Source organism: Balaenoptera acutorostrata, chromosome 6 (assembly GCF_949987535.1).
Source record: "Balaenoptera acutorostrata chromosome 6, mBalAcu1.1, whole genome shotgun sequence".
Lineage (NCBI taxonomy): Eukaryota > Metazoa > Chordata > Mammalia > Artiodactyla > Balaenopteridae > Balaenoptera > Balaenoptera acutorostrata.
The window spans coordinates 105,549,906-105,576,617 of NC_080069.1; the positions used below are offsets into that span (position 1 = coordinate 105,549,906).

The window sequence follows — 26,712 nt, forward strand, 5'->3', positions numbered from 1 at the left end:
TTGCTCTTGGCCAGTCCCATCAGGAGGGACCACCCAGACCAGCCTCCTCTGTGCACAGATGGGGAAACTGAGGCCGGGATGGGAAGGACTCAGCCAAGGCCGCACAGCAAGTCTGGGCAGAGCATGGACCAGGCTCTTCCTACTTTCTCCACGTACTCCTCCAGTTTTGTAATCTTCCTCCCCACCTTACCCCTCCCCAGCAGTTCCAGCTTCCTCCAGCTCAGAGCCCCGGCAGGGGAAAGGGGTCTAGAGGGGTGGGAGGGGCCCAGGTCTCAGTTCCAGGAAGATGTGGCTGGATTGAATTCCTTGAGCTGAGCTGACAACAGGCTCTGAAACATCTGGTTAAACTTTGGGCCACCTGCCTCTCCAATGCCAGAGCTGATCCAAGGCCAGGGAGGTTGTTTAACTCTCTCCTGGCTTGGCTGAGGAGAGCAGCAGAGATGTCTGTGAATATGCTGGGGTGGGGCAATCACCCATTCAGTGCCATTCTTCATGCAGGGCACCGGCTGGAGGAATCACATGCAGATCCTGCCCCTTCCAAGCTCATAGTCGTGCTGGGGAGACAGGTAAGTGCAATCTAATGTGCAGGGGTTTGGAGGAGGGGGTGGGATTCAGAGGCCTGTAGGAGGAGGGAGGTGAGAGTGGTGGGTGAGGGTGTTCCAGGCAGAGGCAGCATCCTGCAGGAAGGCCAGGAGGGGGTGGGGAGATGTGTGTGGCATCGAGAGCTGGTTTGAGGCTGGACTCAGCTCACGAAAGGCACCTCAAAGAATCTGGACTCATTCCTCGGAGAATCAGGAAGCCAATGAAGGGTTACCAACAGGGAAGTGACAACATCATTAGGTACTGATTGTTATGATTATTGCCATTCTGGCTATCTCTGCATGTTCTCTGAATATTTCTGTAAATTCCTCTTCCTTCAAACAAACATTAGAATGAAAGCTCTAATAATCACCCCCTCTCGATGAAACACGCTCTATACCACCACAAATGACAGCCAACTATCAGAGCCACCCAAGTAGCAAATGATTTCTCTTGGGTGGCAGTGAGTTCCCCATGCACTGGAGGCATGCAAGCAAGAGCCCAGTTGACCTTTTGGTTTTATAGGGCCTTCTAGCTAGATCTGCAGGGAGAATTAGGTAGAGCAAAGAGCCACTGCCTCCAGCTCTGCCACTAACAAACCACAGAGCCCTGGGCAAGTCATTTCCCCTTTTAGCCTGTTTCCTTCCTATGAAAAGAGATTAATGATCCTGCCCTTATTTTATATAGTTCTGTGATTTCAGTGAAACTATATTTGAAAGTGATTCATATATTGTAAAGAATTATTTAAAAGCAAAAATAAAAATCCCTAGATGATCTCCAAGATTTCTTTTCAACTCTGAAGTTCCTTAATCTATTCTATTTTTTGAATCCTTGAGGTGGATAGGACAAGAATTACCATTCCTGTTTTTCAAATGAAAACAAAACAAAACAAAACAGGAAGATAGAGATAGGCAGGGGAAGTTGTCTAAGGGGAAAATAGCTGTAAATGGCCAAACTGAGAGAGTTTAAATCCAAAACCAGGAACTCTAAGTTCTTTGCTGTCTGCTGTGGCAGGTTGCTTTTTCAGTCATAAACCCAGTAAGTGAACGAGTTGCTCCTTTAAATGCCCTTAAAAGGGTTAAGGACTATGAGTGACTCACATCTTAGTGTGCATTGGTTTGATCAGATTGCTGTTCCTCCTCAAACTGGAGTGAGGGGAGCCACACTGAAGGGATTTTGAGAAAAGTGCAGAGACAAGGGACATGTGCACTCTGGGGTGTGACGAGCGGTTTGGTCGGGACTTTTACACCAGGCTCCCAACCTGGATCCAAATGTGGCCATCACTGGATGTCTACAAGCAGGAGCAAAGTTCTGGTTCTGGTCTCTAATGGTGAATGTGAACCTCTGCTACCCTTATATTGAGCACTCATGTAGCAAATTTTTATTAAGCCTCCTCTATGTGCCAGGCTTCCAGGCATTTGAGATACACTAGTGAACAAAACAGACAACGCTAAGTGTTTGTGGGGATGTGGAGCACCAGGAACTTACACATTACAAGTAAAAGTGTAAATACAACCATCTTTTGGAAAACTGTTTGGCAACATCTACTAAAGCTAAACATACACCTGTCCTATGACCCAGCAATTCCACTCTTAGGTCTGTGCCCAATAGAAATGAGTGCATATTTCCACCTAAAGACATATACAAGAACATTCTTTGTAGCTTTATAGTCATTTTAGCCACCACCTCCATCACCACTACCACGATTTCTACCTCTATCTTTGTCATCATTACTGCCACCATCACCATTACCCCATCACCAATACCTACCAGCAGTGCCCATAATCAGCACTGCCAATAACCAGCAGTGCCCATAATCATTAGTCACTGCAGCCACCATCTCCACCATCATCATCACTGTTACCATTGCATGTAGTCTGTGTTTATTCACTTGAGAAAATTCAAGATGCAGTACCTGGGCCCCAAGCCCCTCATTGACCCTGATGCTGCCTGTTCCCACAGCTGGGACTGAGTGCCTCTGTGTCCACCTCCCCTCTTCACCCTGTTTTGAGCTTGTCCTCCACTTCCAGACCGCCCCTTTTCCTAGGGAGCCGTGGGACTCCTGTAGTTGAGGGAGGGATAGAGAGAAGGCATGTACAGAAGCTCAGCACATCTTAGAAGCTGGCTGGACCCTGCCGGGGTGCATCGCCAGGCCTCGCTAGAGGGCAGCAGAGCATCGTGCCAACACGGCCCCAGGGTTCCTCACAAAGGAGGCTTTGTCAACGCCCTTTCTTTTATTTATGGCTGTGTTGGGTCTTCGTTTCTGTGCGAGGGCTTTCTCTAGTTGTGGCAAGTGGGGGCCACTCTTCATCGCGGTGCGCGGGCCTCTCACTATCGCGGCCTCTCTTGTTGCGGAGCACAGGCTCCAGACGCGCAGGCTCAGTAATTGTGGCTCACGGGCCCAGTTGCTCCACGGCATGTGGGATCTTCCCAGACCAGGGCTCGAACCCGTGTGCCCTGCATTAGCAGGCAGATTCTCAACCACTGCGCCACCAGGGAAGCCCTCAACGCCCTTTCTATACATTTTCTCCTGAGCTTGTGCACTGTGGAGGGGCTGGCCGGCCGTGTGCTGTGGACAGAGACGAGCAGGCCCTCAAGAAGTGCTTCTCGAGGGAATGAACAAAAGCCACGTTGAGCAACCAGGGGACCCTCCCACACACGCCCTGCTGCTGGTCCTAGCCCCTTCAGTCCACTCTCCTCCCTTCAGCCCCAGCCATCCCCCCCCCCCCAACTGAGAAAACCCTACCCTGATCCCTGGGGCCTCAGAATGAAGTCTGAGGTCCCCTGGCTGGGACTGAAGGCCATTCAGACTCAAGGCCATTTGGGCTCTATCTCCAGCTGCCCCCTCTGGCTGTCCGTCTCCACTCCCCACAGCCCCCAACCCCTGCATCCTGTGCTCCAGCCCAAAGCTTTCCTAGGCTTTCCTTTGATTCCTTTAAACCTTTGCCCCTGCTGTTCCCTCTGCCAGGAGCGCTCCCTGCTACCTGGTGGATTTGTCCTGCAAGCCTTCCCATCCATAGAATGCCTTTCCTCACCCGCCCCCCCCCACCCCCGACCCACGAGGTCAGGTTGGAACCGCATCTGTGTCCTCACAACCTCCTGGTTTCCCTCCGTTACAGTGCTGATCACCCTGCATTGCGCTTCCTCTCTGTCGGGCAGCAGGGACTCTGTGGGCTTCATCCCTGGGGTCTCTGAGCCAGGGCCCTGCATGCAGCAGGAATTCAACAAATGTTGGTCGGAAGAAGGGAAGGAGCCGGGAAGGAGGAAGGGAGGCTGGTGAGAGGGCTGCTGGATGCATCCCTACATCCCTCCCTGACCTCCATCTCTCCTCCCTCCCTTCCTCTCAAGGCTAACCACAAACTCTCAGCTTCATGATGTAAGGACTCATTTAGAGACCCATTTATCATAGAGATCATCAGCTCCTGCCACAAAGCTGCTCTCAAATGTGCCCAGAAGCTGAATGACACTCTCCCCAAGCTAGCCTCTTGGACCCAACCATGTGCTACAAATTTAGAGCTCCCAGAGGGTGGAGGACAGGCTCTAGGGGGCCCTGGTAAGCCCGGGTGTCAGTGCCCTCTGCTCCTCCCGACACATCACACAGGAGGGATTGTCCCCATTTGTGAGGTACAGAGACTGAGGCCCTGTGGGAAGAGGTTGAGCCCAGCCTGGGGCTCACCCTGCCAGACAGACTTGCATTGGATTGAGGTGGAAGAAAGATGATAAGATCAGCGAGGAGGATGGTCTCCCTTTATCACACGACACCCATCTGTCATTGCTCCACTTGTATCCCCCGTGGAGGAAAAGCCAGATGGGTCCAAGGACTGTTGTGAAATTTTCCAAACAGAGCTTGCTGTAATCTTTAATTAAAACATCAATGTGGGCCACAGGACTCATTTCACAAAATTCTCCAAAACAGGGACCTTAAGGGATCACTGAATGAATGTCTCTCTGGCCCCCACCCCATTTTGCAGATGGAAAAACTGAAGGGGTCCAGCACGGGCTAGAGCAACAGTTGCGTTCGTGATCAAGGGTAATGATTTTAGGACAAGATGGAGGGAGTAACCCCTTGGCACACCCAGGCCACCACTTCCCCTTAAATGCCTGGCTCCTCTCCTCCGAAGCCTCACATGGCTTCTCTGCTGTGTATGGTGGGTACCGGCAGCCATGCCAGGCTTTCTGCTAGACAAGGAGCTTGGTGAGGGTAGGGATCCCATCCCCATGCCCAGCACAGGGCCTGGCACAGAGGCACACTCACTGTCTGTCAGTCTGATGAAGGCATGAAGGTCCAGCAAGAGGAAATGATACTGCCTGAAGGGTCGTTGTGAAATCAAAGGACCCAGGGTTGTTGAAACTCCTGTTGTTTCCAGGATCTCAGCTCTTCTCCCTAGAAACAGAAACAGCTTTCCCCGGCCTCAGTCCACCCACTGCTCACACAAGAATAACTTACCTGTGAGCTGGATATCTTCTCCTAAAAGCAATAATGTTAATATGTAAGAAAGTTAAAGGGCGTTAAGGACCATCTCTCGCACAATGATGCCTCATGTGTCTGGAACCTTCTGGGTCAGAGGCCCGGGAGTGAATATTTATTGAACACTGGGTATTTTTTCTACTTTAATTAGTTTTCAAAGCAATCCTCTGGATTGGCACTATAATTGTGCCCATTTTACAGATAAGGAAACTGAGGCTCTGAGATGTTCAGTAACTTGCCCAAGTGGTGTAGTGGGGATCTACACCCACTAAGTGGTATAGTGGGGATCTGTCAGTTGCCAGAACTTGTGCTCTGTCCTCTACTCTCTGCAGCCTCTTCCTGTGAGCTGTTCTGCAAAGCTGAACTTGGATAACTGAAGTTGACCTTTTACGTACACAATCGTCTTAGTTTTACCATCTCTCTTGCAACATGCTCCCGTATTGGCTTTCACACCCCCCTTCCTTCTTCCGTGGGGAATGTTGAGTGATACTTTAAGGCAGTGGAGCTCCTCCCCTGGCATCAAAATCACCTGGGGACTCCAGGCCACACCCACAGAGATTCTGATTAGTTGGTTTGGGGGTGGGGACCAGGCATCAGTGTTTCCAAAGCACTCCAGATGGTTTTAATGCACAGCCAGGATTGACAACTTCGGCTTTCAATTGTTCTTGATGACCAAGTCATCCCACTCAGCGTGTGTGTTGGGCTGTGTTCTGGTAGAGTGGTTTCTCAGATCCTGATGGGCATTTTGAGACCTTGTGTCTGTTTTATCTAGAACATCTACCCTTCTCTTGGGACCAGACTTCCGGATAAGCCATCTCATTGCTGCCCGAGATTCCCTCTTTTCTAGCTTAGAATCCACTGAACTCATGGAAAAGAGCAGAATTGTCCACAGGCCCTGCCTGCAGGGACCATGGGATCCATTAACAGTTTTCCAGATTTTTCTTCCTTGCTAGATTTCCTCTACACAGGTGACAGAAAGCTGTCCAATATGTGAGGCGAAGCTGCACATTCAATTTGAATGTGAGTTAAGCACATTCAAAGCACCCACTGTGTGCCAGGTCACAAACTATGTGCTAACGATCCACTGTGTCGTTGGTGTTGTTTGGTTGAGCATAGAGAAGCTGCATCCTCTCCCAGGAAGTCCTCCTGGATTGTCATGGGAGCCCTCCTCTAAGGACCCACACCCTCCCACAACTACCAGCCCCAGGACCTGAACCCATCTAGTGGGGGTAGTGATGGGGCAGCAACATCTGTCTGCCTGGGAGAACTCTTAAGTTCTCTGAGGGCAGGGACTGGTTGGTGAATCCGGGCATGTCTCTTAAACTGAACTGCTCATAGCGGCTGGAACCGAATGCCATGGGAACACCGGCGAGGAAAGTGGATCCTGACCAGAGAGCAAGGGCTGGGGAATCTGGAAAGATTTCCTGGAGGAGGTAGCATTCAGACAGGCTTTAAAAATGGGTAGAAATTGGGATAGGCAGAAAGGAGGAGAACATTTCAGGCAAAGGGAACAGCACGAGCAAAGGCCCAGCAGTGGGACAAGTTGAAGAGCAAACTGTTGCTTAGTGGGATCAAAGGCCAGGGAGTTTGGTGGGATCATACTCAAACTGCCAGAAGATAGACGTTTCCGTGGAAGCCCGTGTAATGGTTCTGGCTAGAAACGCATCTTCACTCACTCTTCCAGATGAGCAGAGCCTGGGGATGATGCCCTAGTGCCCCTCCTTGAAATTATTCAAGCTCTTCCCAGGAAGCCCCACCCACCTTATCAGCATGAGGCCGCTGAGTTCCTGCCTGGGTGGGTGCCAGGCCCCACTGCTGACTCGCCCCCTCTGGCAGCTGAGGAGCTGGAACACAAGCTGCAGCTTCCACATAAGCCTAGCCGCCAAACCCTCAAAGCTGGCCCGCTGGAGCAGCAGGAAGCACCTCTCCCGAGGCCACAAAGTCATCATTCCCTACTCTTGTGACCCAAGGGAGAGACGCGCGCATGCACGCGTGCACACACACACACACACAGCCTCAGTGTGTGTAGAGGACAGTGGACCAGAGGCACCCAAGACCCTGCTTCCTCCAGGGCTCTGGGATTTCTGGGAGCAAACACTGTCCCTGCCTCCCTGGGGGAGCTGGACGGGGAGACACAGCCCAGCCCCCGACCCCAAGACACTGTCCCTGAAACAGAATCATATTCTCTCACCAAGCCTAAGAGGATTTGATGAGCACCAATTTCTGGGGCCCTGCACCCCTTCATTTCTTGTCAACCTCATCTCTCTGGACCCTTCTCCTTTCCAATTTCCATAAACTAGACCCTGTCCCATCTCCCCAGAATTAAAAGGGGCTGAATTCTCTCAGTCTTAACTCTCTCTTTTGGCACTACTATTACTAGCATCATACTAGTACGTCCACTACTACTTCTACTACTATTGCTATCACTGTTTATTAGTACAACCAGCACTTCTACTACTACTACCACCACCAGTCCTTGCAGTACCAGTACTTCTGCTACTGCTACTATTAGTGCTACTGGTACTTCTTAATACTATTGCTACTACCAGTACTGTGACTACTATTACTATTATTACTTATATCATCACCTCTACTGCTACAACTAGTATTTATACTACTACTATTTTACGACTGTTACTACTACAACAACCAGCTTCTATTTACTGCTACTTCTAATAGCAGCAAACATGATGAATCAAACACAATGGGCCAAGAACTGAGCTCAGCTATCAATTGATGTAATTTAATCACAGCAACAGCCCGCTGTGGTATTAATAATCTCCCTACTTTATGGATGGGGAAACTGAGGCTTGCAGAAGCTAAGTAACTTGGCCAAAGTCACAGGGACAGTAAGAAAATGAGACAGGTTCTTGACCAGCAACTTGACTCTGGGGGCCAAGTTTGAGACCTAGAAGTCTTCTTCTCCCCATCCTTTGATGGTTTCCTGAGTACATCTTGGATTATCTTGAAGCCTCAGGAAAGGATTCCCTGAAGTTGAAGAAGGAAAGGGGCCCTTCCCCTCTGCAAGACATCTAGAATGCTGTGAACAAGGTACAATGCCTACATCGTTCGAACTAATTGGATTCTCGTAACAACACTGAGGTCAGGACAAGGGTCCAGATGTTACAGCTGGGGAAACTGAGACTCTCAGAAGTGCTGTGATCTATCCAGAGGTTAGAGTTGGGACTGTACGCCAGAACTGTCCTTTCATGACCTCGAATATGACGTGAACTATTCCTCCCAGCCATGAACTCTTAGATGTGCATTACACTTCCCAGTTTACAAAACTCACACATCTATCATATTATTTCTCACAGTGACCCTCAGAGGGAGTGATCAACTCCATTTCATGGATAAGAAAGCTGAGGCTCAGATTGCTAAGGCAGCTTTTGAAGCACTCCTGGGGGGTCAGTGGCAAATCCAGGATTTGAATTCCCCACCCCATCCCCCCAGAGCCTGAGCGTAGGGCCTCCCAGCTGGGAGAATCCAAGAGGCCTCTCTCGGGACAGCCGTCCTGCCTCACTCTGTCCAGCCACTCCAGCCCCTGTGGTGGGTGAGCCCATGGCCCCTAGGGGCGGAGAGAACTGGTTATTTCCAGCCTGGTACTTAAGGGCTGGCCAGGGAGTGGGGTGTGGGCTGGCCAGAGGCTTCTGTGTTCCTGAGAGGGTCTGGCCTTTGGCTGCTGAGACCTAGGCAGGGGGTCAGGGATTTCTGTCCAAGCCATCTAGGCTAGCCAAAGCTGGGCAGGCCACCCCTCCCCCAAAAGGTAAGATGTAGGTAGCCAAGACACACACAGGCAGCTCATTCAACCCCCTCCAGGTCAGCTGACCCCGTCCTGGGCCGTGGCCCAGGCTGGGTACTTCCTGGGCTGCTCCTGAGAGATGGAAAGAGCAGGCAGCCGTCCTGATAGGGGCCTGAAGCAGCCACAGAGGCCTGAAGATGGATTAAAAGCCAACACGTTATGCTCTGAGCACCTACTCTGAGCCATCCTTCCTCCCAGCAGGTCTGGGAAATTGCCACCCATCACAGATCCCTCTCCCCCTTGCGTGTGGAATGCTATTGCCACCCTGACCCTTTGCAAAGCACTAAACACTTCCTGCCTCAGGACCTTAGCACGTGCTGTTCCCTCTGCTGAGAGCACCCTTTCTTCAGCTCCTCACATGGTTGGCTCCTCTGTCTTCAGGTTTAAATTTAAAAGCTCAGCTTTCAGTGATGTCTTCCCTGACTCCCCTGGCTAATAAGTTCCCTCCAACCACCCCCCCCACTCCCCCCCCAGCTTGTCTCTCACCCTCCTCTGCTTCCTCCTCAGCATTTGAATTTAATTTTTAATCTACTTGTTGATGGTCTCTCTCTCCCATGAGGACAAGGACAAAGTCTGTTTTATTAACCATCATGTCCCCAAGGTCCAGCAGACAGCCAGACAGTTTGGAAAAACATTCATCACGTGAACAAATGGAAAGGAAGTGAAGGCATTTGCCCACGTCCTCACTGAGGGCATCATCAGTTGAAGACGTGGCTCTGCCTCTCTCCAAGTTGCCACCATGCCCCCGTAAGCAAGCGCAGTGATCACGCCACATTCTCTGCAGTGGTTCTTCCTCAGCCCCAGAGGCACGTCCTTTACACGTGGGGCTCTGCGCCCTCACAGGCCCTCCAGCCTCTGCTTGCATATCTCCAAAAGACAGCAAGCTCACCCCATCCGTTGCAATATTAGACGATCCCTTTCAATGCTGTGTGACCTTCCGAATGACAGAGCAGGCTGTTCTTCACAAGTTCCAAATGCTGAAGAGGAAGAATTTCTGTCACTAGCACAAGGCTTTGGACTTTGACAACGCACTTTTCTGTTTGTTCATTTATTTCCTGAGCCCTCACCACGGGCCAGGCCTGTGGTCGCCATGTAGCGAACAAAATAGCCTTGGTGGCTCAATGATGTTTAAGGTCTGTGATGGCCTGTGAGCCATAGAACAGCGCTGGTGGTGGCAGAGGGCCACGTACCGTAGATCTGATGCTTCTGAAACCTCATTGTGCACGCATATCCCCCGGGGATCTTAAGATGCAGATTCTGCTCCAGCGCATCTGGCCAGAGAATCTGCCTCTCTCAAGCGACGCTGCTGCTGCTGCATGGACCACACTTTGAGTGACAGGGTGTCGACCCAACTGACAAATAAGAACAGTGAGGCCCAGAGTGAGTAAGGGACTTGCCTAGGGTCACCCAGCCCGGCAGCAGGGGCTGAGGAGGGAGCGTCCGGCTCCCCCGGCCAGGGCTCTGGAATTCACGGTGCAGGCTGGGCTCAGTGTGTCTTTGTGAGCTGCAGCATACCTGGACTCACCCGGGCTGCCCGCCCCTGCCCATGAATAGTGGGCCTCTTTCCTTCCTGCACCAGGCTGGCGGGCGCACGCCCACAGACGCCCCCTCTCCTGCACACATACTCACACGCGCTCACACACCCTGGCCAGCCCGGCTACCCTCCCTATTTGGGGAAAGTCAACAAGAGCATTTGAAAAGTCTTTCTGTGTGGAGAATCTGTTTGTATAGGGGGAGGAAACGGAGAGCTGGCCAATAGGTAGAAATATTAATGAAGCTTGTTATAAAGGGCCCATTCACGGCTCTCCGAGTAAATAGGGCTCTTGTCGGGCTGCCACGTTATCTGCCAAGTTCAAGAATGTGGTTTGAAAAAATAGAATTTAAAGGGGTGAGGTGGAGCCTTAAATGGCCAGCCTGCTGGAACTGGAGCCAACGACAGGAGGAGCCTTTGCTGAGGGGCTGGGGGCACCGGGGCGCTGTGTCTTGGGGTGAGGGGCTGCCCAGGAGAAGGGCGGGGGAGGAGCCGCTGGTGTCGGAGCTCAGAGAGCATCCCACCCACCGTCCACCATCCACTGTCCACTGGCGTGGAAGGCCTGGTGCCGTCCCTGCTTCCCATTGGTATCTGGCCCGGGGCTTGCAGTTCTTCTGTTCGGCCCCCCACATGGTGATACGGGTCAGGAATGGAGTGTTTCAATCCCAGCTACCTTAACTCCTCTGGGAATTTTGCCCCTTGGGGTGTTGGTAATGGGGTCTCTGAGCGGCAGGAAGAGAGCTTTTCAGTAACTTTCAGCCATACTGCAGCACTACTCCACAAAGCACAGCCATTTTCCCCCGGCCCCTAAATTCTACCTTGCAAATTGTTACCCAAACAACATATGAGAAAGAGCATAAAAGACTCAGACCCTCAATCCACTCAGCTCACACAGGGCAAATTCTGGGCTCAGAGAAGGAGAGTGACCCACTCAAGGTCACTCGGCAAGTCTTTAGCAGAACTGGGGCTTGCTTCCACCAGTTCCTTGTTGCACCAGGTCCCCAGGACTGCGGACGGTGCCTGGCCCAGAGGAGGTACCTTGTCATTTCAAGTGCACAGTGTCTTATTTTTAGCCCCCTGACTTAAAGCAACTTATAAACAAGGGTCCTGTCTTACGCCCAATTTGCCCCTGGCCAGCTGTGCGGCCTTGGGCAGGTGACCTTGCCTCTCTGAGCCTCAGCTTCCCTTTCCATTGTAAAATGGGGTTATTGAGACCAACCCCTCCTGCTGAGAAGACACAAAGAGAGGATGTTGGTGAGGTGCCCAGTGCTATGCCAGGCCCTCGGTGGGTGGCCCGGGACAGTGGCTGTGAGTGTTTCTTTTTCTGTCCCAGCCTGCGGTACAAGAGTAGAGTCTCCAGGAAGACTGTTCCCTGGCCTCTAGGTTTCAGGGCATGGTTTCTGCTTGGGTCCTAGAAGGCTGCCCCACGCTGAGGGTCATAGGAAGCTGGTAAATTGGGAGTCAGGGGCTTCTGCCACGGGTGACGTTAGGCAGCGCAGCCACACCTGAGTGTGAACTATCGCGAGGGTCTGAGAAAAGGCCCTGAAGGAAGCCCTGGCAAGCGGCTGACCTTTCCATCCCCTCTCCGAAATGCCTGCCCAGAATCCACCTCTGTCAGACAAGGGTTAACCTATGTGTGGGAGAACATTTACACTGGCTTTTCTTTACAAATAAAAGGGGGGAAATTCCTATAAAGCAAAAAGGAAATAATGCAAAAACTGAATGGAAACATTTTTTTAAAGACCCTGCCAGGAGCTGGCTCTGTGACCTTGAACAGTGGGGAACTTAAGGATATTTGGAATGCAGGGAGGCAGCAGCATCCCTTTAAAGGGAGGTGGTGTCGGCTACCGTCACAAGCACAAGTTTTGGGGCTCACAGCCTCAGGTTCAAACCTGGACTCTGCTCCTCATTGGCTGTGTGACCTTACGCCAATGACAGACCTCTCTGGGCTTCCATTTCTTTGATCTGTACAGGAAAAGAGAAGAGAGGGTTAAAGTGTGTGAAGCCCTGGCACGTCGCGGATGCTCGTTAAATCTCAATTTCCTTTCCTTTCTGGGCCTCTTGGCAGGCCAAGGGGAAGCGTCTGACAGGTCTCACCAGCCAGACCTGAGAGAGACCCAGCTCTGCAGGCCTCGGCGCCCGCACAGCAGCTCAACAGCCTGATGCTGACTATGTCTTCACAGCCCTTTACAGTTTGCAAAGCACTTGTCTACTCACCATTAGAGCCTCGCAAGAATCCTGTGAGGTGAGTAGGGCAGTGTTCACTACCCACTGGGCTGGACTGAGAGAGGGTAAAAGACTCGAACCCAGAGCTCTTGGGCATGGCCCAAATCTGTCTTCATCTCTTCATTCCTTCAACAAATATTGGTTGAGCATTATGTGCCAGGCACTGTGCCGAGCATGAGGGATACCGTAGTGAGTAAAAATAGACACAGATGGATGGATGACAATTGGATGGATGGATGATAGATTAATGGTGGATGGATGATATTTGGATGATGGATGGATGATGAACGGATGATGGATGGGCGGTGGATGGGTGATGGATGGATGAGTGAATGAAGGAAGAATGGCAAGTTCCTTGAGGACAGGATCCTTGTCTCTTCTTTCCACCACTGTGTCCCCAATACTGAGGATGGTGCCTGGCACCGAGGAGGAGCTAAAACTTGTCACGTGGTATCTTCTTTGGTGGTGTGGACTCAAGAAACAGGCTACACAGATTTCTAGCTGTGTGACCAAGGGGAAGTTACTTAACCTCAGGGTGCCTCAGTTTCTTTATCTGTAAAATGGGACTGACAATACTTTATAGGTTGTTGTGAGGATTAATTGAGTTAACACATGAAAAACCCTTAGAACAGAACTGTCTGGTGCAGAGTAAGTACCATGTAAGCATTGGTCATTATTATTTTTCTGGTTTTACTCCTGAATTCCCTTCTGTCTCCTTAGGAAGATGATAAATTCTTTGAAGGCAGGGCTCTGGGTGCCCCACCTGGGAAGCCTCCTAGTAGAAGCGTCTGTTGATGCTGTGGTTCAGAGAGGGGAAGACGTTGAGTCCAAATCAGGGTCAGAGAAGTCCAGGGTGCACACTCCACCGGGGCCAAGGGTAGAGCTGGCCCCTGGCGGAGGGGGGCAGGATGGCAGGATGGTCAGAGCTCTGGGCTGGGAGATAAAAGGTCACATGTCCATTCTGGCCCTGCCATGGTCCTCCCCCCTGGGGCCCAGCCTTCTTTGAGCCTGGGTTTCCTCTGTTAGACATCCAGGGAGATAGTCTGCTGTGACCCAGCTGAGTCTCAGACTGAGGAAACACGAATCAAGCTATCTTCAGCTCCTCATCCTCAATTTTCCTTTCTTTGAACGGATTTTTCCGAATCGGAAAACTTGAGCCTTTGCTAGCCTTGGAACACACACGCACTCTCTCGCGCAGCCGAAATGCGGTGTCAGCATCAGCTAGTGGTTGAGGATGGCACCAGATGCAGGGCTCATTAATGCCACCGAGCAGGGCCCAGGGTCCCCCCGGGTCAGCTCCCCAGAGCACACAGGCTGAGCTTTCTCTCTGAGGGCCGCCGACAGTCCCACCTTGTCCTAGCCCTGCGATTTATAGGAGCCAGTGGTTGACACAAGTTCCCGCTCGGCGTGGGCTCGTGGGACCGTGGGCTCCACTAGACGCCAAGAGCCACAGAGAGAGCTCCCGCCCGCCTGCCCCTCACTCTGTAAGTGAGTCACTGGGGCTTGGAGTGGGCCACCCTGGGGGTGGCTCCTTGTTGGAATAAGACAGTCACCTTCGAACAGAGCAGGCAAAGATGGCATGCCAAACCCTTAGCTTGGCAAAGCTTCTGCCCAGAGGGCACCAAGGTACCTCCTTCTAGCCAAGGAATTGCAGGCACTCGGGCTGGCATGGCCCTCTGGGAGCCGTGATCCCAGCTCCTCCAGATTGAGACGGGGAGACAGAGGCTCAGCCCGAGAGGGGAGTCAGTGAGGCCGTGACACACAGCAAGTCAATGGCAGAGCTAGAACCCTGGAGACCAGGTTCACGGGCATCTCCTGCTGCCCTGCGGTTCTTCCGCTGAAGGAAAGGGAGCAGCTGAGGGCCTCCCTGGCTGCTAAAGCTGACTCCTGGCTGGTCTTCTGGGAGCCAGGTGGGTGCCTGGACCTCTGGTTTTAGGGACAGATTCCTGGGTCTCCCAAGTTTCTAGGGAAGCCAAATTGATGCCCCTTTTGTATGACAGGAAGAGAAAGGGATGTGGCACGGAAGAAAGGCCTGGGCTTTGCAGTTGGGCACACCTGGGTCCTAATCTTGGCTCTGTCAGTTACTAGCAGGATAAGCACGGGCAACTTACTTTCCTCCTCTGAGCCTCAGCTTCCTCATCTACACAATGTGGTAACTTGTCACCTACACGGTGGGTCATGATGTCAAGTGTCTGGCACATAGTAGGCACTTAATAAATGGTAGCTACGGCAATAGCAATGAGTTCCGCTCCAACTGGCTCAGACAGCCTCAGTGGAGGGCATAGCTGGGACAGGACCTGGGCTTTTTAGGTGATGGGGCCCTAAGGTGATGTGCAGGCACTGGAGGACTGTCCTTTCAGCACAGGCAGGAGAGCCCTGGGGCTGAAAGCCTGGCGGCCTGCCTGGGTTACCAACCTGCAGGAGAATAAGTGGGCAAATTTCAGCTCTCTCTTGGACTCAGGCTCCCCATCTGTGCAGTGGGTGTTGGAACAGCAAACTAAGGTCACTGCTGAAAACTCCAGGCTGGCCCAGCTGGCAGGGTGAGGACAACACCCACACTGGGCCTGCCTCCTGCCTAAATGGACGTTGTCTGAGGAGGTAGAGACTCAACCCAGGGCATCCAAGACAGGAGGCAGGTGAGCGGGCGGGCGGGTAGGAAGGAAGGGACCGGACTAGGCTGAGCCTGGCAGAGCAGGGCTACTGTCTCAGGTCCCCGGGCTGATCATCCAAATGGCTGTGAGGGCCCAGTCTTCCTGGGCCAGGCCCAGGCACTTAGGACCAAGGGTTCTTGGCAGCAGTGAGGAGAGGGCCTCAGCCCTTCCCTCTGACGCTTAGCTTCCTGGGCTGCAGCCACCCTGGCTCAGGGCTTGGACCCACTCCCCTGTGTTAGGTCCAAGCAGCCTGCAGGGTCTCCAGGAAGCAGGGGACACGCTGGGAGGCCCTAGGCCTGGTGGGCCAGGCTGCCAGAGGCCTCTCTGCTGCACAGTTAAGGCCACACTGCTCCAGAGTGACCTTCCTACAGCTCCGTGTCTGCCATCTCCTCAGCTCAAAAACCCTCCGTGGCTCCCCAGTGCCTGGAACCAGCTTCATATTCTGGGGTGTCTGTGGCTCATGGAAGAACTTCAAAGTGTCCCGGAAGCCTTGACCTGGGTGCCAGACATCGGGCATATACAGTTGTCAGGGGAGAGTTCTGGAGTTTCATCAGATTCACATAAAAAGCCACCGCCCCACGGGCTGAAGTCCAGGCTCTTGGTCAGCGTTCAATGCTCTCTCCAAGCTGGCCTCAGGTCTCAACATCTGCCCCTTCTTGTCCCTCCACGCCACTCCCCGCCCTCCCTTCCTCGTCTCCCCTCCTGGAAGTTCTCCCGGCTACTGGCCCTTCTCCCAGGCCCCACAGTATCATCGAGGCCCCCCTCCCTTACAGTCATTCTCAGAACCGTCCTCTCCTCCACCCATGGCTTTCATGGGGCTTAGACTTTGCCCTTGCCTGCCCGGACCTTTGCAGTAGCCTCTTGTGTGCTTGCCCTGCCCTCCCCTCCTCCAGCCTACCTGCCAGCCCTGCTGTGTCACTCTCCTACCCAGATCCGTTCTCTGTCCCAGATGAGTTGGATGATAGGGCAGAGGGGAAATGGAGAAGGAGGAAGAGGAGCAGGTAGAGGAAGGGGAGGAGGGAGAGGAAGAGGAGGGAGAGGAGGAGAGGCAGAAATGAGAGAGAAACAGGCAGGGAGAGAGAGAGGCCTTGGACAGGAGAGAGACATGCAGGAGAGGCAGAAACAGGGGGAGATACATGGGGAGAGACTGACAAGAAAAGAGGGAGGGAAACAGGATATAGACACACAGGGAGCTGTATAGTGAGAAACAGAAAGAGACAGAGAGATGCAAAGCAAGGCCAGCAGAGACAGGGATAGAGAAATAACAGAGACCGCAGCCAGAGAGGGCTGGAGCCAGAAGCCAGGCAGAGAGATAAGGAGATTGAGCCCGGGGGTGCCCTCGGCCGGCACTAGAGAAATGGCTTTCCAGTGCCTTCCATCCCTGGAGTCCTGCTTCTCCTCCCCTCCTCAGAGCAACTGATGCTCACTGGGGAGCGATGGAGCAGGGCCTGGTACCCGATCCCGCCGCCTGGTGGCTCCCCGCCCTCCCCACACTGGAGACGCTGGCCTGGCTCCCTAAGACACATGTAAAAGGCTCCCCCACCATCACCCTCCAACCCTCTGTCCCTTAAGAAGTGACCGTGGGCTGGGCTGGGGGCATCACAGAGTTTTAGAATTTAGGGACCTCCAGGTTCAGAAAGTCCAGCTGGCTGCCAGATAAGCTGTGTGATACTGGCCCGGGACCTTAACCTCTCTGGGCCTCTGGGGAAGTCAAAGGGCAGATTCAATGTTGTCTGTGAGGGACACTGAGAGGGCTTGTGTTACACCCTCTCAACCCACCTGCTCCCAACTCCCTCCCAACCCCAGTCCCACTTGAGGCTGATCTTGTTTCACCGTATCTATGACCACTGCTCTGGAAGGCGGGAGAAGAAAGAGTTGGGGTGAAAGCTCTGGCCATTTCCCTGGGGAGCACGCGGTCCCGGGCTGATCTCACATTCCAGCTTCACCTCTGCGTTGGTCTCCGCCTCAGCATCTGAGATGGGAATTAAGTTACCTGTCGCCAGAAAGAGCCTGGTTAACTGTTCTCTGCCCAGGAGGATGGCCTGGTCCTTGCAAAGCCAGGGTCCTGTTGGGAAACTTGGCAGGAGTATGGAAGAACAACAAAAATAATCGTAACGATAGCTAGCGTCCACTGAGCTCTCACCCGCTCTTCTGCTAAGCGTCGTCCATCCTGGTCTCAGTCACAAGACCATTCGACATGGGTGCTCTGATTCTCCCTGCTGATAGTTAGGGAGATTGAGGCTTGGGGCCAGTAAATGGTGGTGACATTCAACTCCAGACAGCCAGACTTCAGAGCACTCTTATCCCTTTAAAGGGCATGACAAGAGTGACACCCTTGTTGGTGCCACACCCATCCAGGCAACACTGCTGTGGGCCCAGCCCAGGGCTGGGGACCAGGAGGCAGGATCCAGCAGCCCCACCTTTAAGTGCTCACCACCCAATGAGAGCAAAGACAGTTACCCAATGGGCAGAGGACGTGCCCCTTAATGAGCACCTACTACATGCCAGCCTCTGTGGAACGCAGCTCAAGTGCAGGCTCGGCACATTGCCTGGGTTTGGATTCGTGATATACGACTTATCAACTGTGTGACATTTGGCAAGTTACTTAACCTCTCTGTGCCTCGGTTTCCTCATCTGCAAAATGTTTCCTTGAGTTGTTGTGAGGATGAAACATACTGATTCTTAGAGGGGTCTCAGAGCCGTGCCTGGCATGTGCTGAGGGCTTAGGCCTGTTACCCACCATCTTCTTCATCACCATCGTCATCTTCTTTATCAGTACTTTTTGGAGACCATCCTGTTTAATCATCCCAGTAATTCTGTAAGGTTGGCATGATTATCCCCATCTTATAGATGAGGAAACTGAGGCCCAGAAAGGTAAAATGACTTGCAGTAAATTAGTAAAAGGCTGAACTAAGGTTTGAACCCAAGACCATAGAAACATGGCCTGTGTTTTTAACCATCTTGTGTGTCAGAGAAAAAATTCTTCCTTTCTTTTTCTCTTTTCCTCCCTTCCTTCCTTCCTTCCTTTCTTCCTTCCTTCCTTCCTCCGTCCCTCCCTCCCTCCCTTTCTTTTCTCTCCCTCTCCCTCTCTCTCTGTCTTTCTTTCTTTCCTTTATTCAAGGAATATTTATTGAGCATCTTCTACATGCCAAGTCCTGTGCTGGGGCTGGAATTCCTGTGCTGACCCCGAAGACCAGAGAAATGTTTTCTGCTTCATTCTCACTGGCTGGACCTGGGCCTCCTCCCACCTCCCTGGCTGCAGCTGCAAAGAGAAGAAAGCTTTCATTGGGCCCTGAAAGGTGGGCAGGGGACAGGCGTGGGAGGTATCCGTTGAGAGGCAGGCTCCCTGCCTGTGACACACAGCCTCCCTCTGTGTCCCACCGGCTCTGTTTACCTTCATGAGAAAGTGCACTTGTCCAGCCCTGGGTTAATGAGGTAAGACTTCATCTAGTGGATCCTGTGGAAGGATGTCTGGGAGGAAAGGGATGGGCAACAGGGGGCACAGAAAGAGAAGACTCAAGGCCCAGGAAGCAGACGCCTTTACCAAGGTCTGCTTGTGCCTGTGGGGGTCCCTGGGGGGCCGGAGTGAGAGGAGCCTGGACCAGTCCTCAGTCCTCTGCAAGGTGGGGTGGGGAGCATGTAAGAGGGGTTGCCAAGTCCTCCAACGTGGGCCGTCTCAGCCCCAGTCATCAGTCCTCGGCTCACATATCCCTTCCTTCTAGAACCTTCTCAGACTGGTTCCAGGGCCCTCAGCTGGGTTCCCACAGCCCCTTGAGCCCCTACTGATTGCTTGTCACACGGACCGGAATGGCCCGGTTATTTCCCTGCCCCATTCTCACCTCTGGGCTTTGGTGCCTCTGTTTCCTCTCCTTGGAACTCTCTGCCCCTGTTTAGCTCCCTCACCTCATCCAAGCTCTCTTCAAATGTCACCTCCTCAGAGGGGCCTTCCCTGACCACCCTATCTAAACTAGGCTTGTGGTGATTTTAAAAACATGGCTGCAAATTTCCTGACCCTCTTCCTAGCAAGAGGTGGGGTCTCTGTCCCTTCTCTTTGATTCTGGGTGGCCTTGTGACTGCTTTGACCCATAGTGTATGGTGGAAGTGACACAATGGGACTTCAGAGGCTAGGCTGTGAAAGGCCATGGAGCTTCTGCATTTTTGCTGGAACGCTTGTTCTTAGAGCTTTGAACCACCATGGGAAGTCCAACCGCTCTGAGGCCGCCATGCTGTGAGGAAAGCCAAGCCACATGGAGAGGTCATATGGGGGTGATCTGGTCAGCTGTCCTGGCTGAGCCCACTTTTTAGTTACCTAAAGCCAAGGCACCAGACATGTTATATTAGCTTCTAATTGCTACTGTGTTTTCAAATTACCGCCAACTCAGTGGCTTACGATAATGCAGATTTGTTCTCTTAACACTTCTGAAGGTCAAGTCTCAAATGGATCTCACTGGAATAAATCAACCTGCTGGCTGGGCTGCATTCCTTCTGGAGGCTCTGGGGGAAATCCTTGCCTTTCTTCAGCTTCTAGAGGCCGCCTGCATTCCTTGGCTCACGGCCCCTTCTTCCACCTTCAAAGCTAACAGAGTAGCATCTTCTAACCTCTCTGACTATGTCCCCCACTTCCCTTGTCACATGTCTTTCTGTGACTTTCCTGCCTGCCTCTTTCCCTTATAAAGACTCTCACTATTCCGTTGGCCCTGTCTGAGTAACCAAGGATACTCTAACCACTTCAAAATCCTGAATTTAATCACATCTTCAGAGCCTTTTTACCACATAAGGTAGCATACTCACTGGCTCCAGGCATTAGGACGTGCACATCTTTGGTTGGGGGCGCCGGGCACTCTTGTGCCTACCACACGCATGAATGGAGATGCTTCCAGATGAGTCCAGCCCTCACCTGCTCACACCCCCCCACGGCCATCTGAGTCTTCCCAGCCGAGGCCCCAGACCTCAAGGAGCTGAGGCAAGCCCTCCCCGCTGTGCTCGGCCCAAATTCCTGACCCACAGAATCCGTGAGCATAGAAATGGTTGTTGTGTGAACCACCGAGCTTGCGATTGTCTTTTACACAGCAATGGCTAACTTTAACAAGCCTCGTTGGTCTCATCATATTCAAACCACTTAGCCTGCTTTGGTTTTTTTCACAGTACTTATAAAACTAGCTTATACGTTCATGGGTTTCCTGATCTATTTTCTGTCTCCCCTAACTGGAACATAAGAGCAGGGGAATTAATACTTGTTGCTATGTCCCCAACACCCAACCATGCCTACCAGATACTTGTTCAACAAATTCATGTTACCCCCATCAGACTGTAAGATCCCTGAGGTTAAAAACCAGTCTGTCTTGACAAACACTGGTTTCCCAGAACCCCAGCTGGGTCCCAACACAGCAGAGGGGCTCAGTACATGTTGAACAAGTGACTCTCTCTTCTCCATCTAACTCCTTCCTCCTCGAGAATTGTGAAGTCAGAGGGAGTTTGGAAGGCACCTCTGAGTTCCTCTTCCCAGGGCTCACAGACTCAATTGCCTACAAGGGCCAGCTGGGAACGTATGTAAACTGGGCCAGTTGAACTGTAAGACAGTTGGGAGTGCTGAGGCCTGTGGCCAACTGGAAATTGCCCTACCACCCAAGGCATTTCTTTTAAAGATGGACACATGAACAACCAATCAAAACATGTCTCATCTTGTTATTTCCTCCCCCTCTCTGGTCCTCCATCCACTCCCTGCCCTTCCTTGCCCTGCCCTGTGCCCCAGGAGGCTCACCTCTACATGCTGCACAGCCTCACCTTGGCTCCCTTGTCCCCTAACTTCTGAATGGGTTTGGTTTGTGGGGACACCGCTATCGGAGGGCAGGGGGGGAGAGAGGGTGGGGTATTTGCACCCTCTCTGCCCTGTGCTACTGTAGCTTTGCGATGGCTGCTTTCCTAAGGCTGCACCTCCTGCCCGACTCCCCTAACCCGTTCCCTCCCCTTGCCCCTTAGGCTGGGATGGCAAGAGCTTCTCACTGCCCCCGGGTCTTCACCAGCCCCGGCTGATTCCCACAACCCTGCCCAGTCCTCTGTGGATGCCTTGTTTTGAATATTTCCACGGAGAAGTTCCATTCTAATTTTTTTTTTTAATCACTGTCACTAACAGTAGTATCACTAGTTATCAGCTAGTCTTTTTGCCTGGAGCGTTGAATGCTGTCTCAGTTGACCCCTTTAGCAGTGTGTGCTGCCTCCTGCCAGGATCCTGAGTGTGACAACATCTGTAGACCTCCTTTGGCCCTGGATTCTGATCCAATCTCCCAACCGGGCCAGAAGTTTCCCCTCAAGCCCCTGCCAAAGAGTCATTGATTTCTGCTTGTGCTGCCCCTCACCCCCACCAGGCCTGGCTGATTACCACCCCCCATTTTTATCCGTACGTTGTTTGAAACTCAAGTTCCTTTTCCAGGTGGGGGGAAATCTCCCTCTGGAGCTTTCCCCAAGGCCACCCAGACCACATGGACTGTTGTACAGGACAGCCCTTCAAGTGGCTGTCCGCCCACTGAGATGACTCTGCTTCAGGTCAAACTCCCCTGATACTTCTCCTGGGCCTCAGAGGACCTCCCGTCTCTCCCCTGTCCCCATTCCCACCTATGCCCCAACCAAACATACAACATAGAAATCTGTTGATTTTGTTCCTGGGTGTTGGAGGCCAAGAAGAGGATGAAACATGTCCCCCCTTGGGCTGGATTGGATTTTTTGGGGACAGTAACTGAGTCACTTTTCCATTAACAGACAGATTTAAGGAGCTTTGGAGACAACTTTCTCACACACTTGGCTTTCATCAGTGGTGGTCAGTAAGTTCCCCATATCCTGATCTTCTTTACATATTCCCCCAAGATCAAGGGCAAGGCTGCCAGGATTCTATCATTGTCCATGTCGTTCTGCCATGGCCCAGCCAAAGTTGGGGGGAGTACAGCTCTGGACCCTGGTACCCTTTCTGGGTACCCAGGAGTCTCTATCCCTCTCTGGGCCTCTTTTTCTTCTTTTGAAAAATCAGGCATTTAGATTGGGTGGTTTGAAAAAAAGCCAAAGTCTGACATCCTCTGTATCTGGGCCTTCTTTTCCACAGCACTTTATCCCAGTGGTAAGGGCCCCTTCACATGTGCAATGATCTGACTAATGCCATCTCCCTAGTAGGCTGTGGGCTCCACCAGAGTAGATACCTTTGTGTGTCACCTGACAGTAGTAGGTACTCAGTAGATGTTGGTTAAATGAATGACTGCCTGGTTGAATTTTAAAATACCATCTTCAGTTCAGTGTGTGGAGAGTCCAACTCAGCTCCACAGGTCACCTGGGAACTCCATGGTGGGCCCCAGCCCCAAATGGAACACTGAAGAGCTTCCTTGAAAAATTAAAAAAAAAAAAAAGGAGTATTCTTTTTTCCTTGCGGCCCACCTGGCTGCCAGGCCCCCTTAAATACCCCAGGAATATTCCCCCGAGGCTGCCCTGGTGGAACAGCCCAGAACTCTGTAAGGAGCTGCATCGGGTTGCCTTTTTTTCCTGCTGCCTCCTAATATTAACCTGGCGCTGGGTCTCCAGCCCCCACGCAGTGATGGGAGGCCCTGGATGGAGCCAGAAAACAGATCCATCTGGAAATAGAAAAATAATGCCAACACTAGCGGTTTTGTCTGGCTTCCCCAGTGGGGTGTGGAGCAGGCCCATGAAAGGGGCTTTGAGGGCCAGTGGGCGGGTGAGGGCCATGGAAGGGAGCGCCTGTGTACCCAGCATCAGCTGGGTACCTGTGCCCCGGCCCCCAGGGCAAGGGACAAATCCGCAGGGATCAGGGGCTGTGTCACAGCTGACTCTGGGACCAACCAGGATTCCACAGTGTTCCGGCCCGACCTTGAGTCTGCGTGACCTTGAGTGAATTGCTCGGCCTTTCTAGGCTACCTTGCCCCTGTGTTTCAAGTGGCGGTAATAAGCTCTATGCCTAGGAATTGATGCCATGGCCAGAGCACCCAGCCCAGTGCCTGGAGTAGAGAAAGGGCTGAATAAATAGCTCCAGCGGTGACTGTAGTTTCTGACTTCAGACCTTGGGTGAGCCCACTGTGCTTCTGTCTTCCCATCTGGGCAGTGGGCCGTGGCCCAGGGTCCTGCGGCCCTGGAAGCCAGTGAGGCGAGGTTCAGCGGCCATCTGCCCAGGACAGAAGGAGCCACCTCCCTCCTGCAGGAAGCCCACCTATGTGCAGAGCACCTGCGCAGACAACTCAGAAGTGGCCGGAAGCCCCCCACGGCCCGTCGCCAGCTTCCTAGGAGAGCCCGTGAGCACCCTTGGACATTGGCTGCTCTCAGAGACTCAAAGGGCCTGGGATGGGGGCAGAGAGAGCCCCGGGCTGGTCCCCAGCAGCTCCTGCTGCTGGCTTAACCTGTAGGGGGCTGTGAGAGCAGGAACCCCAGCTCTGGGTTTATTTTCCCATGCTTGGTGTGTTCTTAGGCAAGTTATGTCTTTCCTTGTTGATGTTTCCGCTTCACTCACTCACTCACTCATTCATTCATTCACTCATTCATTCAGCAAACATGTATGGAGTGTCACCTCTATTCCAGGCTCTGTTCTTGTCATTAGAAATATCAATAAATGACAAAGTATCTATCCTCCTTGAGGGCAGGAGGAGGGGAGGGGCACACTAGAGGGGAAGCAAGCTGGGGTATGAGGAGGAAGTGACAGGGCAGTTTTGGACAGATTGAGTTTGCAGTATCCATGGGACCTCCAGGGAGTTGGCTGGATGGGCACGAAGCTCACGGGAGCCAATTGTGCTAGAAACAGAGCACTGGAGAGAGGAAGGACCTGCCTGGCCTCAGTCTCCCCACTTACCCACAGCCCTCTGCGCTGGTGATGATGATGATGATGATGGTGGTGATGACGAGCATTTATTAAGGGCTGACTCAGTGCCAGGCAGGCCCCATATCAAGTGATTTGTGTATTGCCTTTCATTTCATTATCAGAACAGCTCTGAGGGGTGAGTCTGATTATCCCTATTTTCAGAAAGAATTGAAGCTGAGAGGTGAGTGTCTTTGGCAAGGTTCCCTAGAAACAAAGCCTGAGACAGAGAGACCAGATGTGTGGTTTAGTGATAAAACCTGGAAGGGAGGGAGGGCTGCCAGGGGGAGCGGGACAGGGAAGGGAAGGAGTGAGGATGTGGGTTCTGCAGTGTGGACAGCACGACGGGCACCGGCGGGCTTTGGTACCAGCATCTCAAGGAGGCCACTGACTCGCGTTACTTGGGCTGGGTGCCCAGCAGGCAAAGGGAGCAGCCTGTAGTGACGTCATCTGGGCTCACCAGGCTGCAGCATGTGGGGGCTTCTGAGGGGCTTCTGGTGGTCATCAGGGGTCTGGCTGAGTGGGAAGGGCCCTCCTGGCTAGAGGCTGAGCCTGTGTCTTCCAGCTCCTCTCCTGGCCTGTCCTTGGTGTGTGTGACAGTGTGTGTGCTGTGTGACTGTGTGTGACCATGTGTGTGCACGTGTGTGTTCTCCTCTCTCTCCTTGGCCCATTTCTTCTTCAGTTTCCCTGCCTGTATCTCAGAATCTCTGACCCCTCTCTTGCTCTCTTCCTGTGATGTTTCTTTCCTCCTTTTTTTTTTTGGGCCGTGCCATGCATCATGCGGGATCTTAGTTTCCTGACCCGTGATTGAACCCGTGCCCCTTGCGTTGGGAGCTTGGAGTCTTAATCACTGGGCCACCAGGGAAGTCTCTCTCCTCCATTTAAGACATATATTTCTCCCAGTGCCATCTGTCTTGCTCTTTTTCTGTCCTCTCTCTTCTTGTACATGGCTCTGTCTTCTCTCTCTCCACTTCTCTTTATGTTTCCAGTTTCCTTTCTGTCTCCCTCTCTGAATTCTGTCTCTTTTTGTCTTTTCCTGCCTCCATCTCTGTCTCTCTGCCTCTTTCTCTCCTATCCCTGCCCATGGCTGGGGCTGAGGACTAGGGGTGCCTGCATCACTTCTCCATTGGGTTTTCTCTTTTCTTTTCTTTGGTTTTTTCTCCTTTCTTCTGTTTCTTTTTCTCTTTTTTCTTCTTTCTTTCTTTTTTTCTTTCTATGAGTTTGGTTTTTAAGATTCCACATAAACGTGAGATCATACAGTATTTGTCTTTCTCTGTCTAACTTATTTCACTTACCATAATGCCCTCAAGGTTTATCCATGTTGTCGCAAATGGCAGGATTTCCTTCTTTTTTATGACTGAATAATATTCCATGGTACATATAGAGACGCAAACACTTCTGATTGGCTTGTGTTCCACCCCATCCCCAGCTGTCCTTGAGCTGTGATTCCAGGCCAGAATCCACGCAGACAGCAGCCCTTGGCCAGCTCTGTTCAAGATGGTGGGAGGGGTTCAAAGGAGAACAAAGACAAGGATGATGCTAGACGCCCAGTTGGAGGTATGTGGTCATCAGCACCAGGGAATCAGGACCTGGCTCTATAGGAGGGGAAGCCCAATGCTTGTATTTTCAGATCGAGAACCAAGGCCTGGAGGAGGTGGGTGGAGGGCTTTGGGGGATTGGTGGACAGACTTGTTCAAGGTCTCATAGTGAATTTGGCAGGTTCAAGGCCAGAAGTCAGGGCTCTGGGACTCCAAGCCCGGTGCTTTTTGCACAGCTGCCAGAGGCCTCCTCATAACGTGTGGCTGTTCTCTCTCCCTAGCAGCTCTCAAGACCCTTCCCAGGGCTGCAGGCAGGGCCAGGGAAGCATTGAGCCAATCAGGCCTCTCCCAAATATCCCACCCCCTTTCCAAACCCCTCCCTCTCAACATAGCCACTCCGACCGAGCTTTAATTTCCAAGACCTCACCTCCTTGCCAACCCCACAAACCATACCCGTGCCGTGACCCATTCCTCTGGGGTTCTGCTCTTATCTTTGTTAGCAAGGAGCCAGCCAGCTGCTCCAATAAATCTTCCAAGGTCAAGTGCAAATAAGTGTGCTTGGGACGATGAGCTTGTGAGGTAGTAATTGGTGCTGTGATCTGTGTGCTTCTTCCTTCATCCCCGGTTCAAGCAGCTGGTCAGCCCTCAAGATGCTCTGGTGGCTGGAGCTTTGGGAGAGCCGAACGCTGGGGCTGCTTGATGTAAAGTCTTGTGTGAGCTCAGAGAGGAGATAAGGGTCCCAGAGGGGAAGGGAAGAGGCGAGGAGGAGGAGAAAGTTGGCATTGGTGGGTCCTCGGGTTGGTGGGAAACAGATAAAGCCTCAGAGGGGATGTTCCATGGTGTCCCTAGGAAGACTGGATGCAACACATTGGTTTCTTAGCTTCCTACGTCCAGAACCTGCCACCAGGTCACTGGACGTAAAGGGACATCTGGCACAGACAGTGTGCACCTCAATGGCCACAGATGGGAGCAGAAGAACAGAGAGATCTCCCAAAACGTATTACTCTGCATAAGACCCCAGGACCTTTGCATGACCAGAACCAGGATAGGGGGATGTAAAGGAGCCTCAGTAATG

General features: G+C 52.4%; 1 long non-coding RNA gene across 3 annotated transcripts in view; it reads left to right on the top strand.

The window, feature by feature from the left end:
- Window positions 1-26,712, top strand: part of LOC103020781 (uncharacterized) — a 33,842-nt gene that overhangs the window by 317 nt on the left and 6,813 nt on the right. The window contains exons 1-5 of one of the 3 annotated variants that reach the window (XR_009008692.1): window positions 66-152; window positions 499-566; window positions 12,449-12,625; window positions 18,379-18,556; window positions 25,529-25,656. This is a non-coding gene — a long non-coding RNA (uncharacterized LOC103020781). Of the gene's footprint in view, window positions 1-65; window positions 153-498; window positions 567-12,448; window positions 12,626-18,378; window positions 18,557-25,528; window positions 25,657-26,712 lie in introns of those variants that run through there. The other 2 variants (XR_009008694.1, XR_009008693.1) reach the window with 2 other exon arrangements.